We start from the raw sequence: 20,159 nt of genomic DNA, 5'->3' as shown, positions 1-20,159 counted from the left end.
CACCCCGATGTTTATAGCAGCAATGTCCACAATAGCCAAACTGTGGAAAGAGCCAAGATGTCCATCGACAGATGACTGGATAAAGAAGATGTGGTATATATATACAATGGAATATTATGCAGCCATCAAAAGGAATGAGATCTTGCTATGGTAAACTCTTAAATGATTATGTATCTGAGGGGAATGGTGAAACAAAAGTGATACAATGTTAACAATGGGTGAATCTGGTTGAAGGCTATATGGGAATTATGTTTTACTATGCTTGCAACTTTTTTGTAAGTGTGAACTTCCTAAAAATAAAAATAACACCTACACCCACACCTTCCAAATAGATATGTTATTCACTTGTTTATTAAAGGTATTTATTCTACCTTTGATATCTACATTTACATTGTAGGGCTTGATATTTAGTTAATCATCAAGTGATACTGGTCCAAATATCCAATTTTATCTAAACTCTATTTAACTGAAATTTTACAATGGACACAATCTAAAATCTCTATCTTTTGGTAAATATTGGAAGAGATTAATTTAGTAACTTGTTTTGGAAAGATTAGAGAGAAAATATTTGGATCAATTGTCACATTAAAAAGGATAAATCTATGTAATAATTTTTTTGTTTGAAATGAAACTTACCTTTATTTGCATTGTCTCAGTGAATTCTGTATGAAAAACAATGATCAAAGGTTGAAAACGCCACATTCTTTCTCATCTATTTTTTTTCCTTATTTCCACAAGTTTACTGACTACATTTGATGAACTGAAAACTTATGTATTTAACAATTTGCTATTAATATCAAGATATCTTTCTAAATTGATATAGGGGTTTGATATGAGAATAATAGGAAATTTGTTTCAAAATTAACTTATAAACGATATCTCTCCTCTGCATATCTTCCTTAAAATACATGTAAAGCCAGAAAAGCAAAAATATTCAAGAAAGAGGAAAATGCAAAAACTGTAAGATATTATCTTTGGTGACATGTTATGCACCTATTTGTTATTTCACCATTTACTGACTTGCAGGAGATGACAAAATATGTGTCTAGTGTGGGTTCCTGAGCCTTACCTGGCATTTCATATAGCATTGGAAGTTTGTGATGGAACTGCCCAGTCTGGCCCAATTTTATGTGACCAGATATGTATATTTGGTCTATACAAAAAGGACTCTTTTTCCTAATCAATGATGTATTTAAGAAAGATTCAAATATATGGCCAGAGGATTTTTCCCCAGGGTATGTTTTTTAAAAACAGAGAGAGAGAGACTAGCATCAGAAATTGGCAAATTAGAGATCTTCAAAGCATAACACTTTTTTTTCTGTGTACTTGATATATAAAAAATGAAGTGAAATTCTATCTTATTGCAATAAATTATAATAAATTAACTTTGCTTGATTAAGCTTTGGTGATATTTTTAGGAACTCAATGATGTGGAATTTCTACCAAGGTTCATGTCAGAAGCCCTCATTGCCATAGCCAAGACTCTTCAACTCCAAAACAGTATGTTCCATGGAGCTTCTTAATATCTTGCTTGTGGGTATCTCTGATCATAGTAGTGGGATGAGGTTCACCTTGGGTCTGACCTATGATTTGCTCTTTGTTGTGCTCCCAAATGCTAAATTAATTTTGTCTCCTAGGAAATTAGATCTCTTTTAAGGATCATGTGATTATGTGACCAGATGTGAAATATGAGATCTGTTCTTCAAGTCAGTCCTAGGGACCTGGGGAATTCAGGTTTCTCCTTAGAATGGCATCCTTTGGATGCATTTTGTCTTTGTCACTTATCAAAAACCTGATGAAAACTGTTCCTATGCTTGTCTTATTTTGTCCATGAGAGTCTAGTTCTAGACCAGACTAGACTAGACCAAACCTGTCATCTGCTGGGAAATGCATATTTCTCAGGTTGTAATGGTAAGCAGCCCAACATTTCGGTTGAGGAGACACAAGGTATGAGATGTGCAAGCAATATGTTCAACTGTTTTTTGCCTAGAATATGACCTCTTTTCAGAGGTAAAATCAGCCCTGACAGCAGAACTTAATCACACTCACTAAAGCTTGACAGTCACCAAGTGATAATCATAGTTAATATATACACTGATACGCAGTATGCCTTTGGAGCAGTCCATAGTTTGGGAATGCTGTAAAAATGAGAGACTTTCCTCTGTAGAAATCTCAATTTAAAATGATCAACCCATTTAACTTTTAAGCGTTTTAATGCTTTCTACAAAAGTGACAATAAATGTGGATCCATACAAAAAGGCAGATCATTGAGGCTAAATTAAGAAGTGCCCTACCTGATGACTAATTATATTTGACAGGCAGCCCTCAGTAAAGTAGTGGTCCATTTAGAACCCCAAGAAGCTGATTATTTAGACAGATTCAAAGAGGCCACTATAAAATGCCAGCAATTGGCTCCCAATTTTAAGGCGTTATTCAGAAAAAATCTGGTAGGAAATTGCACAAGGATGATGTGTAACTCTGTACGTCTTTCAGAACAAGTGCTCTGTGATGCCAGACATCACAAAGATATTCCCACAGAGAGAACTCAGTGGCCAGTATACTCAAGCAACCATTGATGGGAAACAGTTATAGAAGTGGTGAGGGGTCTTTTGTGCATGTCTTAAAATATTAAGTGTTCTTGTTGTCAATATTTGTCAAATATTGACAATTTTGTTGTCAAAATTACAATATCGTGTAATCAGAGTTCCAGATGAAACCAAATGAGGCTATCAACACTGGTACATTTTAGATAGAACTTGAAGATGTATTGTCTCATACAGCTCAGTGTGGGAATGCACAATGGGAAAAAGAAAAGAAAGAAAAATATATAAAGTGTATATTTTTATTAAACTAATTAAAATTTTATATGTGTACACTCATAATTTAAAAGTTAAGACATAATTAAAAAAAAATCTGTCCTCAGTCACACTCCCATATGCTCCTGATTCCTTCTCCCAGAGGAAATGATATTCTGTTCTTTTCAGACTTTGTCTCCATATTTTAAATGATAAAATTTTATTGTTCTTTTAAAACATTTTTAGTTTAAATATCAAAATATTTAGCTAAAGAAATTAACTCTTTTATATGCACCCATTCAGCCCCCCCCTTTTTTCTCTCTTCCCATCTTCTGAGTGTAGTTCTGTCACAGTTGATTAAATCAATATTTAGTTTCTACATTATTACTATCTTTTAAATATGATTCTTGGCTGGGCAATTTATTGTGCTCATATTTTTTCTTGTCTTTTTAAAATTTTTCTAAATTTTTCATGTACCTATGACATTCATTCCCAAATATTCGGGCAGCGCTTCAATATCCTCTTCCTATATTTAAACAGCATTTTTTTTGGTTTCTTTGTTTCTTTTTCTTTTTCTTTTTTTCCTTTTTGATACTTCTTAGAGACCCCCATCCTTCTGCTCCAATTTACACTGGTTGCTTTCTATCCTACTTCACAACTGGAGTCCTGAGGTTTCCCTTCTTAACCATCCTGGGAATCCCCTTTACATTTTTCCTTTGTTGGATGTTCTGTGTCCTGGATATGTTTTTATTTTATTTTTTTCTTGGTTTATCCTCTGCTGGAGCATATATCTTACAGGAGCTTCTTCTTCTTCTTCTTTTATTTTTTTAAAGATTTTATTTATTTATTTGACAGAGAGAGACACAGCAGGAGGGAGAACACAAGCAGGGGGAGTGTGAGAGGGAGAAGCAGGCTTCCCGCTGAGCAGGGAGCCCGATGCGGGGCTCAATGCAGGGCTCGATGCAGGGCTTGATGCAGGGCTCGATGCAGGGCTCGATGCAGGGCTCCATCCCAGGACCCTGGGATCATGACCTGAGCTGAAGGCAGACACTTAATGAGTGAGCCACCCAGGCGCCCCTTACAGGAGCTTCTTGAGAAGGGTTGTAACTTTACTAGTGCCATCAATTTTTGAGATGTTCTGATGTTCATCTTCTTACTGGTTCCCCTTCCTTAACTTTTAGTTTTCTCTAATGACGATGTCAGTTACTATCCACCCTTCTCCTTTTTAACTTCCAAAATTTTGTTACATCTCTTACCTGCTGAGGTTTCCTATCCTATTTTATTTATCCTTCTACGTCTATGCATATTTTATTCTTCTCCTGTCATTTTAGTGGGGTTTTAGGAGGGAGTAGATAGCAGCATATTTGTTGAATATACTACATCAAACAGAGATCTCTCATCAAAGTTTTAGTTACCAAAAATTCTAGAATGACTAATACAATGTCTATGAGGTGAAGGGCAGAGGAAGCTCAAGAGAAAAAAGTTATTCAAGTGGCCAGTTGATGCATTAAATTGCTACTGCCAGATGGAGATTATGCATTTCTTACTGTTAAGTATATTATGGGCTTTTTTTTTTTTTTTTTTTTTGGCCTTATTTCATTTTAAGCTTCACTAAACAATATGGACACTAGATGGCTCTATAAAAGCATATATATTCAGAATATTCCATTTGGTTCAAGAATTTGAAGGCATCATAAAATCTTTGATAACAAATGAAAATTATTTTTAGTTATAAGAAAATGAGTTTAAAACCACCACTAGCTATTAAAGAGTGAATTCAGAAATTTGTAAATTTTCTAAGTGCCATTTGTTATCAATAAATATTTGTCAAATATCTGCCAAATGCCAGGTACTATAAGTAATGGGGCTCTGGGGATACGTAAGATAGACATGGCCTTGTCCATAAGGAATTTACTGGCAACAAAAATTCAGAAATGAAATAAATAATTACAAATGATAAATTAAACAATTTCAAATATGCAAAATTTTGTGAAAAAGTATAAGACGCTATTTGGAATATATATCAGTTTACCTAACTTAGACTGGGTCAAGGAAGGCTTTGCTGAGAAGGTGAGGCTCAAGCTGAAGGATGAATAGACTGTTAAAGCAGTTGGCTGAAAGATGTGTTTTCTAGGCAGAGGAATGGCATAATTAAGGCCCCAACGACAGGGGAGAGAACACAGAATGTGGCCAAGCTGCCACTTCAGGAGCAGAAGTGGGCAGGGGGAGAGTGAGACAAGATGAAGCTGGGGAGATCCACAGAGGAAAATTATGTAAGGTCCTGGATTTCATACTGAGTCTAGGAGAGGCGAGAAGCCATGAAGTGTTCTAAGCACACTAATCATATGACTGAATTTACATTTTTAACAGATAACTCTTGTTACCCTGTGCAACATAATATGGATTCAATTTTGTAAAGTTTCCAACTTTTCTCAAGTTGTTCAAATCACTGTATTGATAATGGTCACCAAGAATAACTGAAATCAGTGTATAGGAGCAGTGGCTTTGAGGATCTAACCTAGAGGACAGAAGTTCCCAAAATGAAACAATCAAAGGAAACTTTAGAAGAGAAATATGTATGAATGTATGAATATATAATGTATGTGTATATATATATGTATATATATATAGAGAGAGAGAACCTCAGATAAATGGTCACAGTCAATATGACCTATATTATAGTGATTTTATTTTTTCTGCTATTACTTTATCTTCCATTGATACTTGGTTTGGATTATATCATGAAGTGTGAAGGGACAGATATTGAGTTACACAGACATAACTTTGCCTACTTTGGGTCATTTCTTTTATATTATGAGTGACCTAATATTGTCCTCTGCTGTGTGTTTGTACTAGTTTAGCCTTTATCCTTTGAGCCTTCATGGGGTCTAATTGAACAGCCCAAGCATTAAGAACACATTATAGAATTTTCATAGAATTTTTAGAGTCGGAAACGATATTAGTGATCATATTTTTGTGTGTTTCACACTGTTTTGTGGAATCTTACGTAGTTCCTTTAGGGTGTCTCAGGATTTCCTGGGAAGTAGATGAAGGTTCAAGCTGGCAATGCTCTGCCCATCCTTCCCCTTTAACTGGAGAAGCCCTGCTTATCTGTTGAACTTTTGTGCAATATTTTCTTTGAAGAGAGCTTTGTGTCATTGCAAAGTTGGGAAAGCTCTGATCTTGTCCAAATACTCATTTTCATGGGTGGACACTGAGGACAAGTGTTGTAAACAGATTTTTCCAGGTCCTAATGAAAGAAATAAGATGTGGCCTTAGACATCTAGTGCAAGAAAATCACTAATTTTATTCCCCACATGAATATGCTGGTGTGTAAATTAATTTATGTGAGTTGTTTTAAAGAGAAAGCCCAGCTATTTTAAAAATAGAGTTCCCAGAGAAGACTGGAATTAAGAGTTATACAGTGGGCTCATGAAAGAAAAAAAACATTGTACCAGTGTGTGCTAAAGTAGTTTTCTTTTTTAAATTGTACTGCTTTGTTTAGGTCTATGATTAGGTATAATAGCATTTACCATAGTCCCTTACAGGTAAATGGATGTCCAATTTTTTTTTCTGGTTCTTTTTAGAAGTATTTAGAAGAAAGATGCACAGGAATTAGTAGAGAAGAAGTAGCAAAATATTTCTCAGTTAAGAATTGGCAAAAGAGGGGCGCCTGGGTGGCTCAGTCGTTAAGCGTCTGCCTTCGGCTCAGGTCATGATCCCAGGGTCCTGGGATGGAGCCCCGCATTGGGCTCCCTGCTCGGCGGGAAGCCTGCTTCTCCCTCTCCCACTCCCCCTGCTTGTGTTCCTGCTCTTGCTAACTCTTAAAATCTTAAAAAAAAAAGAATTGGCAAAAGAATTAAGTGTAGCCCCCAGTTAGTGCACTGTATCATTTTAAAGTCACAATGTGAATATAAGGACATCGCTGCCATTTTCAGGTCAGTAAGACCTAAGATTCAAATGCTGGAATAACAGGACAAATACTCATTTTTTTTTTCTAGGAGAAAATGGATTTCTTTTTGGTAGTTTTAAGAGTCTGGTTAAGAGTACCATGAAATTATCAGTGGAGATATCCTGTGCGTAGGAGTGATTATCACAGTATTTAACCATGATGGGATGTGGACTTAAAACAATCAGAAAGGTTGCTGACAATTGGGCTTCATTTAATATTTATATGAGCAAGGTTTGGGGGATCCCCTGCCATGTCAGATATTATCCTTCAGTAATAGGATTGGCTAGGAGGAATGGATGAGGAACTTAGGGTAGTAACCATTTACTAGTAGAATAAAAATATTTCAATGTACTGATGTGTTCTGGCTGAGATTTAGCCCTTGTTAAGGGAATAGTTTCTTTGCAAAATGCTGTGCTGGAAATTTATCTGGATCTACCACATTTGTTTCTTAAATGTCTCCCCTTAGCCATTTGTGAATTCATGGATTTGCTCTTCAGATTCAGATGTCACTCTGACTCATGATCTCATCTTTGCCCCTCCCTACATCTACTGATATTTTAGGATTTGGTGGATCAACTGTTTCTGCTATTCCTGGTGACTAACCTCAGTTTATTGATTGTTGATTATTTTGCTATAATTTTGGCAGTTCAAAGGATGCTATTACATTATTCAATGTAAGATGAGGAAAATATAGAGCGAGCATAGGGATCTTTGAAAGTTAAAAGATGCAATTCATGCAATTAAGTCAGATGCAATTAATATTTATGCTTTGGTAAAATACTTAAGTGATTTGGGAGACAGTAAGTGGTCATAAATTTAGACATTTCTAAAAAAAAGATTTGATAAACCTCTTGAGTTAAATAAAACTTTAATTAATGATTGTTTAATTAATTTAAGGGTACTCAAAACTATATTTAGTTACAGGATTATTTTCAGCCTTGCTTTAATGAAACACTTCCCAACTTACCTGATCATAAAAATCGTGTGTGGTGCTTATTAAAAAATACTTATTTCCAGGTCCCTTTCCATACCTACTGAATGAGATTTTCCAGGGGAGAACCTGGAAATGTGAATTTCAAAAAGTACCCCCAATTAAATCTTATGAATAAGTAATTTGGGAGACACCATTCTACTTTGTAGATCATATCGTTTTAAGTCAATGTTGAAGAGCGATCAGAATATTTAGTAGGATAAGCAGAAAAAATACTAGTCGCTAAACTCAGAGAAGTAATATTTTTATAGAAAATGAATTAGTGCCATATCAGTACATTATAATGGTATAGGAAAAAATTGCAAAAGACTTAGAAATGGACAAAAAGATTATTGGATGTCTTCAATGGAAAATTAGCATTGTCTAACACACACTTCCAGGTTATATATTGTAGATCAAAAGCTATTTTACAACTCTGTAAGTAGTAGAATATTGCTTATGATTAAATGATTCTTTTCTGTAGAAAGACAAATTGTGTCCCATGCAGATGTGGTTAGTTATTGTCCTATTGGTATTGGCCAATTTTTTGTGTTTTAAGCAGATCTATTATTTCAACATTTCTGGTTCCTATCTATCTATCTATCTATCTATCTATCTATCTATCTATCTATCTATCATCTATGTATCTACCATTTCCTCTCCCTGCTCTTTGGAATATACTTCAAACAGTTTGTAACATCATACTGTTTTTCTCAAGAATTAATGAGTCTAATATCTTTGTGACATCTTTATTTAATATTTATATGACATTCATAATTATACTCTAAAAATTTTCAGTGGACAGTATGCTATCCACATCTTATTTATCCCTCCTGAAAAGGACAAGAACCAAGCCATTAGTTTCTCTAATATTGCTTTTCCACAGGTATCATGTATTCAAAGAGTGTGCATAGTACCTGGTTGAAATTAATCAACCACCCTAGAGCTTGCTTTTTAAAAAGCACATCTAGCGACAGATGAATGGATAAAGATGTGGTATATATATACAATGGAATATTACTCAGCCATCAAAAGGATGAAATCTTACCATTTACATCGACATGGATGGAACTGGAGGGTATTATGCTGAACGAAATAAGTCAATTGAGAAAGACAATTATCATATGGTTTCACTCATATGTGGGATATAAGTAACAGTACAGAAGATCATAGGGGAAGGGAGGGAAAGCTGGGAAGAAATCAGAGAGGGAGACAAACCATGAGAGACTCTTAATTATAGGAAACAAACTGAGGGTTGCTGGAGGGGAGGTGGGTGGGGGGATGGGGTAACTGGGTGATGGGCATTAAGGATGGCACGTAATGTGCTGAGTACTGGGTTTTATATGCAACCAATGAATAACAGAACCCTGCATCTGCAACTAATGATGTACTATATGTTGGCTAATTGAATTTAAATTAAAAAAGAAGAAAAAAGCACATCTAGTGTTAAGAATTTTAAGGGAAAAACGGTTTCTAGGGGCAAGTCTAGTCTAGTGATTTTCTCCAATATATCAGACAACATGACACGTGGCAGTTTTCAGGGCAGGAGGATCACCATTAGGGTACTGCAAGGAAATCTAAACTGGGTTTCCTAACATTTGTCTCTGTTTCCTGACCTGGAAGAGAAAAGCTCTAACATGTGCCCTGATCTGGGTAGTCCAAGAATAGCTGATGCAACCCTGATTCCAGGTAGTGTAGTCTCTCCCATAGGACATTTTGCTCATTCTTCATGAGTTTAGTTCTTCAGCTTGCTTATGAGGGAGATATAGGACATTTTTCCTGGGTTTCAGTGACTCAGAGTAGAGGCAGACACATAAACTTATTATGATATTAATAACAGAGGAGGGTACAGCTACACAGTTGCCATAGAAATGCCATTACATGGGCAAGGGAAGTTAGGAAAAAATAACAGAAAAGGTAACATTTAAATATGGTCATACATTTTTCTCTGGAGTAGAATATTATTTAGTTTTTTAATTACAAAAATAGTACATGAATACGTTCTAAATTTTAAAAGGCCAAAGATTGAAGCAAGGTCTTTAAGGATGAATTAGGGAGGTAGATGAATCCATGAGTAGGAGGCGAGTTTGGAGGGAGCAGGACACACCAGGGAGTAGAAATGTGCAAACAACGTGGAGATGTAGGAGACTGTGGTATATTTGGGAAATATAAGTAAGTAGTTCAAGTCAGTGGGACATAAAATATTGTGGAGAGTGACTGGATATGAGATTACAAAGAAGGTTGAGTCAAGGTTGTAAAGAATTTTGTATATTATATTTAGATGTTTAGTTTTTCCCCTTTTAGTCAGAGGAATAACTTGATTGATCTGTATTAGGAAATCACTTTGGGAATGGACTGAAGTAGGGAGGGTCTGAAGGCAAGGAGTCTCAAGGAGTTTTATATGCATAGTCTATTTTAAATCTCATGAAAATGCAGATATTGTAATTTCCATTAAATGAATGAAGAAATTGAGATATAAAGGAATCAGGTCATTTTCTCCTCAAGTTTATGAGCAAGTAAGTGGTAGAACAGGGATTTGGCCTCATGTCTCTTAGCCTAGCTGCTTTGGTCTTGTCTTTGCTGCCATTCCGCTGGAGAAGTTATTAGTCCTTAGGTAAGAAATGTGGATGGAAGGCATTGAAGGCAGGACAATGAGATAAAACAACCATGGCTCAGTTAAGTACAACAGTGTGTGTTACTGACTAGTTGTGGGATAGTGTTCAGAGAGTTTTGGGCCTGGATATGAGAAGATCTGCATTCTTATTCTATCTGTGATCTTAACTAGGTGGGTGACTGTGGGAAGTTAGTGAAGCATTTTGGGATTCTAATTCTCTCTCTCTAGAGTGAGGAGGTTGGTCAAGCTAATTTCTAAGGTCTCTTCCAACCTTAAAAGTCTATGTTTCTTCATAAATATCACTGTGGGCTGGTATGTTTGGAGAGAGTGTCACAGAGGATGTGAGGTTATTAACTGTCATTTCAATTTCAATTTAAGATGTGATGAATGTCTTTTCTGTCTGTTTCTTTGGCATTATATACATGCTTTTAATATAGGACATACCACATTACATTGTAATTGCTTACAGGGGTGCTATTATAAATATTTAATGGCCACTTTGTCATAGATACTTATATAATAGGAGGAACCCAGTTATAGACAGATGGAAGGGTCATTTGGTGCACACTAGCCAAGTATCAGTTCCAATTACTTGCATGTCTTACTGTCCTCTGGACTATGAGTGAGTCAGTGGCAGGAACTGTGTCTTTCTAATTTTGGAGCCAACATCCTAAGGCAGTGCTTGCCTCATAGTAGATGCCTAATCAATATTTGTTAGATGAAAAGACAAATAATTTCCAGTGTCTCCTCGGTGTTTGACAGGCTCATGTGCTGAATGCATGTAGCTGTGTTGCATGAGCTTGTAATGAGAGGAAAAGGACGCTTGAACAGCTTTGCGTTTAGAAGAAAGCTGACAACCCTGAGGGCAAGCAGTTACAGAAGTACCTAAGATACTGGACACTCATTAATTTCCAATGATCTTTTATTCCTTCTTTCTAGAGTCAATTATATCATAAAACTGGAACTACTTTAATTTTATTTTTTCATCAAAAAAGTATTTTTTAATTTTTTATTGTTATGTTAATCACCATACATTACAACATTAGTTTTTGACGTAGTGTTCCATGATTCATTGTTTGTGCATAACACCCAGGGCTCCATGCAGAACTTGCCCTCTTTAATACCCATCACCAGGCTAACCCATCCTCCCACCCCCCTCCCCTCTAGAACCCTCAGTTTGTTCAAAAAAAGTATTTCAAGGGCAAAAACCTCATTACTTCTTCACACTCACTTTAAAAGCTATGGCATTTTCTAGTTACAGTAAAAAAAAAATAGTCAATGTAAGTTTAAGTCTTATCAGCATCTCAGGGCTCTTCTTTCTTAATCTCTTCCTGACAGAAAGAGATTTCTGTCCTTTCCCTTATTATCTAATCATGTTATACTTTGATTGTGAGTCTTCCACAAGCCCAGGATGGCTGACTCATCATTTTGAATTTATCTTGGAAGCAGCTGTAAGAATTAAGTGTGCACGCGCGCACACACACACACACACAACAACAACAACCTTGGTCAAGACATGTTGGTTAAAACTCCTCTTATTTGTATCATGAACTGTACAATCTCCAGTTCTCTTTATTGCTAGAATATCCTAACTATAGCATCGGTGCCTGAATCAGACTGGTGAAATAGCCATATTATAGACATGGAGCTCCAAAGAATGTTTAGAAAATGTGTGATTTCTTTCTTCTTGTTTTTAATTCTGTGGAATGAGGTTACTTTGTCCATTTCTCTTCTGTATTACAATATTTAGATTTCCTCTAATGTAAACACTGGTTAATTTTTAATAGGATTTGAATATCCTCCAGTTATACATTTTAGTATCTCTCATAGATTTTTTCTCCAAGTAGATTCGGTTCTTTCATGTTTTGAATTAATGCCATGTTTATGAGCTGAAACACGATGATGAATGTGGGACAAATGAGACAGAAGAATATAGGAACATAATTAAGAGTATGGGCTCTGGAATCCTCAGCCTGAATTTAAATCCTTGTTTTGCCCTAACCCTCTCCTCCAAATGATTGTACATCCTTGAGCAAATTACTTTATCTGAGACTTGGTGTTCTGATATTTAAAGTGACGTGGTAGTGATACCTAAGGTATGGAGTTCTTATAAAACACTTAGGATTTGGAACACAGTAAGCTAAAAATAAGAGTTCGCTTGAAAAGCAAAAACATAATGGAACTCCAAAGCTCCTATATATAAGTATAATATATAAACAGTACTACCCAGTGAGAAATCATGGTTAGCTATTTCAAAAGTCATTTCTTAAATGAATTTCATTGTTTGACATTGATTGATTGGTTCATTCCCATAATTTATTATTATGCATAGCATACTGTGAATACTTGAATACAAATGTAACTCCGGTGGTTACATTTGATTATTGCCTGCCTCTATCTAGTGCAGTGTTGGAGTTACTCTTCTTTTACTATTTAAATAATAATGTCTTGGGGCACCTGGATCGCTCAGTTGGTTGTGTCTGCCTTCAGCTGGGGTAGTGATCCGGGGTCCTGGGATTGAACTCCGTGTCACCCTGTCAGGTTCCCTGCTTACCAGGGAATCTGCTTCTTCCTCTCCCTCTGTACCCCACCCCTGCTCATGCTCTCTCTCTCAAATAAATAAATAAAATCTTAAAAAAAAAATAGTAATGTCTTGAATCCTTCCAACCGTGATGAGATACCCAAAATCTTTCCCATGAGAATTTCTCTGTGGTCCTCTCTTGCTTCTACTTCTATTTCTTGAGTTGTTGGCTCTCATATCTTATCCTCTCTTCCTGATCTTTTCTCTTAACTCAAGTCAACCCCAAAGGGCTACGATCCTTTTCCTTCTTTTCCTCAAAACACTACTTACAGAGGCATTTGTATGTGTTAGACCTTTTGTTTTCTGAAGGATTTCTATATCTTGGAATAGTGTGTTGGATGATCCAAAACTGAATATTTCATATTTTTTTTCCCCCACTCCAGGAAACTGACTTTGTTCCTGAATCTCCCATCCTTTTGCCTTGGGCTATTCCAAGCTCTCCAGAAGGTTCACTATCCATTAAACTCCTTCTCACACAGATCCCAGAGCTCAGTGTTTCTCCAACTCTATTATGCAGGACAATTCAGTTCTATGTCTGTCTTAGTTCATTTTGGCCATTATCCTGAGGGCTTTATTTTTCTAAACAAACCTTTTCTCCTTAAGAGGAAGTCTGGTGCCAGCTTTAAAATAATATTCACTCACCACCCTTAACTCAAAGATAAACAAGCTACAATTTTTGCTAATTCTCCACAGTTTATTCTCAACAGAATGAAACTTTAAAATTGTGAGTCAGTTCACTTCAGCCCTCTGAGGAAAATTCTGCCTGGCTTCCAAACTCACTCAGAGTAAGTCAGGGTCTTTGCATTGTTACCGGGCTGCAAGACCTGCCTGGTCATCTCTGGCTTCACATTGTTTTACTCTACTCCTCTCTCATTCTTCTCCAACCGTATTGGTTTCTTAGCTGTTCCTTGACCTCAAAATCTACCAGACACAATTCATCAAACATATTTCTACCTCAGGGCCTTTGTACTTGCTATTCCTTCCACCTGGAAAGCTGTGTAGTGGAAAACTCTCCAGAGAGAGAGACAACAATATGTATAAAGACAGAATGGCTAAAATTAACAAGACAGGTAAGAACAAATGTTGGAAAGGATGTGGAGAAAGGGGAACCCTTTTACACTGTTGGTGGGAATGCAAGCTGGTGCAGCCACTCAGGAAAACAGTATGGAGGTTCCTCAAGAAGTTAAAAATAGAGCTACCCTATGACCCAGCAATTGCACTACTAGGTATTTACCCCAAAGATACAAATGTAATGATCTAAAGAGGCACCTGCACCCCAATGTTCATGGCAGCAATGTCCACAATAGCCAAACTGTTGAAGGAGCCGATTTGTCCATTGACAGATGAATGGATAGAAAAGATGTGGTATATATATATACAATGGAATATTATTCAGCCATCAGAAAGGATGAAATCTTACCATTTACATGAATGTAGATGGAACTGGAGGGCATTATGCTGAGCGAAATAAGTCAATCAGAGAAAGACAATTATCATATGGTTTCATTCATATGCAGAATATAAGACACAGGGCAGAGGACTGTAGGGGAACGGAGGGAAAACAGAAGGGGAAGTCGTCAGAGAGGGAGAGAAACCATAAAAGACTCTTAACTATGGGAAACAAACTGAGGGTTGCTGGAGGGCAGATGGGTGAGGAGATGGGGTAATTGGGTGATGGGCATTAAGGAGGGCACGTGATGTGATGAGCACTGAGTGTTATATGAACCTGATAAATTATTGAATGCTACATCTGAAACTAATGGTGTACTATAAGTTGGCTAATTGAATTTAAATAAAAACAAACAAACAAAAAAAGGAACCATAAGACTTTTAATATGGTCAGACTTTAAGTTCTGTATTTGTATGCAGGGCAGCATTGCTCCAAGTATTAGCTACGAACCTGGTGTATTGATGCAGATTTTTGGATAAGCTAATGAAGTTTCAGCATCCCTTAGTTGTATGAATTCCTACTAAGGACCTGGAGGAGGCCTTATTAATGTATTTAGAAGGTTATATGGTTTTGTAAAATTTGTAAAGGTAAGGTATTTGAACCGCAGTTGGTTAGAACAGTCGTTTCTTTTCATTCTGACTCACCTTTATCACACTTCTCATATTGAGTGGTGTGGGAATGGTTGCAGGCAATTTTGGGATCAGGTATCAGGGAAGATGAACTGGAGATTCTTTTATTTGACTTTAGTTATATTATGTGATTCACAGTCACTTTTCTGTGTAGTTAAGTTTTTGCTAGCTATTTCTGAATGACATTCAGGAATGCTACAATCCATTGCACCAACTCACTGAGCATTAAGACATGAAGATTTAGGGCTAGGAGGTCATACTGTGGTGTGAATGTGTCCTTTGGTACCTGACACCTACAGGAAGGTAGTAAAGAGGATCACATGAGAAATTATCAGAGCCAGAAATTAGTCTTCCAACTTATATACAAAAGAAACTGTCATTTTCCCAAATTTGAAAACAATCTTACCAATCTACATGCATTTCCTACTAGCTGAAACAAACTCCCTAAACTGCATTTTCCTTTTTTTGTTTTCTCAATTCATGGTTCTGTGCTGCTGATGCTGGCAGGCCGGGTCCCAGGACCCAGAGTGGGTTCCTCAGGACCAGCCAACAGGGTCCTGGCTGCATGCAGGATAGAAATCAAACACAAGGCAGCGAAAGGTGAAAGCAGAGTTTATTGAAGGTATACAGAGAGTTCAGGTCCAAACAGGGTATTTGGGAGATTCAGGAAGGAAAGGAGGGAGTCTTGTCTTTGTTCACAGTCTAGAGGGTTTTTACTGAGGATTGTGGTCTGGTGTATGTGTACTCTTAGGCATCCAGGAACCTATTAGAACAAAAATGAGGGCCCAGGTGTTATTCCTTGGAGTCAGGAGGTCTGAGCATAGAGATGTCTAGCTCCAGTGGTCTGGAATATGATGAATATGATCCAGTCATTCACACCTGATCCTTCCTTAGATGTTATCTATTTTAAAGAAATCACTAACTCCTTGTCCCTTACAAGGAGGAATACACTATTTGCATTTTGAGGCATGTGTAAAGTGGGGGTGCAGGTCCTAGCAAGAATAGAAGCAGGAAAAGCAACAAAAAGCAGGTTTTATGGAATCCTTCAGTTTCCCCCATTTCACTGCTGAGCATGAATCTGTGTAGATGACACGTACTGAGTGACATTACAAATTCCTGCCATCTAATAAGATATAAAATAGCCCATCACTCTTACTCAGCTGTCTATTCTCCATCTTTGATGAACTATCAAGTTTCTTCATAAAATTATTCTGTAATTTCTTCTTTAATCTCATTGAGATATTAACCCATACCCACATGAAATCAGCAATTGATCCATGATTATGGTTACCAACCATTCCTGTTTGCCCTGATTTCCTGAGAAATGGGAAATTTAGGGCTAAAATGGGGAAAACCCTGGCTAAACTGAGATGAGGTGGTTGCCTATGTATTCCTGCATTATTTATCAAGAATAACAACCCAATGACAGCTTATGGGACTTTATCTTCTCTCTGCCATAGAATTATTCTCTGTTTTTCCCATCTGCTGATAATTTATTCCCACATGAGGAAAAATTATTTTTCCTTCTTTACAAATATGTTTCCTACAGATGTGTCCTGATTTATTGGCCTTTGTCTTTGGAATCTTGCCTTTTTCAATTGATATCTCCTTTTTGTCATTTTAAATGTTTCCCTTTCACCAAGTTTCTGCCCTCCATCTATAATGACTTCCTTTGGTCTTTTTCTTCTTAAGCTATCATTCTATCTCTCTCCTTCCTTCTTACAACAGATATCTTGAGAATAGGCTAGGATCTCTGTCAGAATTCCTTCATTACTTCTTCTCATGCTTTTGTCCTCAGCATTTTATGAAACAATTCTCTTAAGATTCCCTTAACAATCCTCTTAACAACTGCCAAGTGGTTCAACAAAGAGTCTTTGTGATTTTTTTTATCTTTTCACTCCGTTGGATTCTCTGATGCATTTTCCCTTGTTGATTTCCTTGAAATGCTTTTCTGTCTTGGCTTCTTTACACTGCCCCACCCTAAAACTCCCTTTAGCTCTGATTCTTTCCTTTTGTTGCCTCTACTGATTTCTTTTTTTCTGTCCATCCCCTAAAAGTTGGTGTTCATCAGTATGTTGTGTTTAATCTTCTCTGTACATATTCTACTCATTGGCATTTTACCTGTTTTCATACATTTAATGATTATTTTGAAGATGGTTCCAAACCCTGCATCTTTATGTCCAGACCCTCCCTTGAGACTGAAATGTTTATTCCTAGCTCTACCTTGCGTATCTTTTACCAGAAATCCTTCTGAGCTCTAACCTTAGCAGGTCTGAATAGAAGATTAGGATTTTTTTTTCTCCACACAAAAAAGCTCTTCTTCCTAAGTCCTTTGTTTCTTTTAATAGTACATCTGGTTTTTTTGTTTGTTTGTTTGCTTTTTATTTTTGTTTTTAAGAGAGGGATGAGGGGAGGATTAAAGGGAGAGAGAGAATATTAAGGAGGTTTTACCCCCAGTGGGGAGCCCGATGCGGGGCTCCATCTTACAACCCTGAGATCATGACCTGAGCTGAAATCAAGAGCCAGATGCTTAACCTATTGAGCCACCCAGGCACCCCAATATGCCTGTTTTTATAGTCATTTGTGCTCAAAAACTTGAGATTACATTTCTCCATCCTAAAGAGTTCCTTTCTCCTAGTACAAATTTAATCAATTGTCAAACCATGTGGAGTCTGACTCAGAAATGGCTCTTGCATTTTTTTTTTTTTTAAATCCAGTCCTCCTACCACTATCACCCTAGGTTAGGTCCTCATGACATCATATTTATCTCATCCCCTTGCCTGTATTCCCATTTCTCATATTTCACCCCCAATTCATTCTGCACTCTGCTTCCTTAGACTGACATTCAGGCTTCTCTAAAATATGACCTACAACTACTTTTTTAAACCCTTACTCCTAGGCATCCCCTGAAAACATCTGTGCTCCTTTCCAAGTGGTCTTCTAGTTATTACTTAAATATCTTCTATGATAAATCACTGTTTTGCCTTGTGCCCTTGCTTCTTTCTATCTATATAGTGGCACTACCCATTGTAGGCTTTTAAAATTCATGTTTATAAAAATCATCATTAAAATTCATGATGCTTCCTCTGATATCTTCCGAATCCTTCATAATTTTTGGTCTTTTGATCATTTACCTCTATTACTTTCTTTTGTTATCTTCTTTTGGTATGAACCATATATGATGTCCTCATAAAATTAAAATTCTGAGATGGCAGAGGTTCTGTCAGACATTTTCATATGCTCTTTAATGACTGTGCCCAGTTGTTGCTTAATCAATGTTGCTTGAAATGTAATGACTTACTTTAACTTTATATGTTTCAGACATAAAACATTATTTCAGGAGATCATGAAATTGCACTTGTTTCTACTTGTTGATTCGGAAGGCGAAAGCATAGATGAAGCAAATAGTCACCAGGTGGCAGTATTACAGAGCTGTTCCCAACCTGCTGCCTTCTCTGATGTAATCTGGATAGAAATAATATCCTAGGACATTTTCTGCCCCAATCTACACAAAATCACAGAATCATTGCTATTAGCTTTGGAAGGGTCATGAAGATACTTCTGTCCTACATTCTAGTTGTAAAGATGAGGAAACTAAGGTGCAGATATATGTATATGTGTGTGGATAGATAGATAGATAGATTGATTGATAGATAGATATAGATATATATTTAGAGCTAGACAGGATTTTCAAGGTTATTTAGTTTTTTTACAGATTAGGAAAATGAAGTCATGATCAAGAAGATGTATTAGTTGGAACACTTCTGATTGTGTCATAAATTCAACAGAAATTCGTTTTTAAAATTAAAAAGAAAGGAAGATGGTTTTTTAGCTCAAGTATCCGAAGAGTCCAGGGATAATCCTAGCTTCAGGCAACGCTGGATCCAGGGTTACATTCTCTAGCTTTTTATTTTGCTTTCTGCTGTGGTGGCTTTATTTCAGGTTTTGCATTTCCCAGCTACTCTTGTCTTATGCTATTTATTGGTAGGTGTATCTGCAAAGAACATAATTTCCTTTTTTAACAGTTTCAGTAAGAACCCTGGAATTGAATCTCATTAGGTAGACCTGGGTCATGTTCCAGCTGGAGCAAAGGGAGGAGTTGGCCTCATTCATCTCTCTGAGAAGTAAGGTTGGTTTGGGGCAAGGTCAACATGTATAGTTTTTCATGAATAATTTTTCATTTCAAGATGGTGTCCAGCTGAGGCAGTGACTAGGGACTGAAATCTACCTTTGGCTCCACTTGCCAAGGCATGATACACTGGGGCTGCATCTGCTTAGATGGGACACTTTTTCTAATTTGCCTCAGAACACTGTGTTCAGAAGAATGAATGAAAGCTGAGTAGACCTAAACAAAAACATACACTTCTGGTGGTAATTTAAGAAAATTTATGGGTGTGTTTGGGTGGCTTAGTCGGTTGAATGTCCAACTCTTGATTTCAGCTCAGGTTGTGTCTTGTGGTCGTGGGATCGAACCTGTGTTGAGCTCTGCGCTCAGTGCAGAGGCTGCTTCAGATTCTGTCTCCCTGTCCCTCCAGCTTACACACACTCTCTCTCAAATAAATAAATAAAACCTTTTAAAAAATTAGGGTTTCTTAGAGTCCATAGTCTCTCATGGTTCGTCTCCCCGTCCGATTTCCCCCCCTTCATTTTTCCCTTCCTGCTATCTTCTTTTTATTTTTTTAAACATATAATGTATTATTTGTTTCAGAGGTACAGGTCTGTGATTCAACAGTCTTACACAATTCACAGCGCTCCCATAGCACATACCCTCCCTAATGTCTATCACCCAGCCACCCCATCCCTCCCATCCCCCGCCACTCCAGCAACCCTCAGTTTGTTTCCTGAGATTAAGAATTCCTCATATCAGTGAGGTCATATGATACATGTCTTTCTCTGCTTGACTTATTTTGCTCAGCATAATACCCTCTAGTTCCATCCACGTTGTTGCAAATGGCAAGATTTCATTCCTTTTGATGGCTGCGTAATATTCCATTGTGTGTGTGTGTGTGTGTGTGTGTGTGTGTGTGTGTATACACACCCCACATCTTCTTTATCCATTCATCTGTCGATGGACATCTTGGCTCTTTCCATAGTTTGGCTATTGTGGACATTGCTGCTATAAACATCGGGGTGTGGGCGCCTGGGTGGCTCGGTTGGTTGAGCGACTG

At 37.1% G+C, this 20,159-nt stretch overlaps 1 long non-coding RNA gene across 1 annotated transcript in view; it reads left to right on the top strand.

The window, feature by feature from the left end:
• LOC145720928 (uncharacterized) overlaps positions 1-20,159 on the top strand; it is a 288,979-nt gene that overhangs the window by 74,551 nt on the left and 194,269 nt on the right. Inside the window, exon 4 of the long non-coding RNA XR_014144271.1 lies at positions 1,419-1,500. This is a non-coding gene — a long non-coding RNA (uncharacterized LOC145720928). The remainder of the gene's footprint in view (positions 1-1,418; positions 1,501-20,159) is intronic.

This window comes from Leptonychotes weddellii, chromosome 4 (assembly GCF_054177405.1).
Source record: "Leptonychotes weddellii isolate Sample4059 chromosome 4, ASM5417740v2, whole genome shotgun sequence".
NCBI classification, from domain to species: Eukaryota; Metazoa; Chordata; class Mammalia; order Carnivora; family Phocidae; genus Leptonychotes; species Leptonychotes weddellii.
The sequence above is the reverse complement of the archived record's forward strand: the minus strand, read 5'-3'. Positions and strand labels throughout refer to the sequence as shown.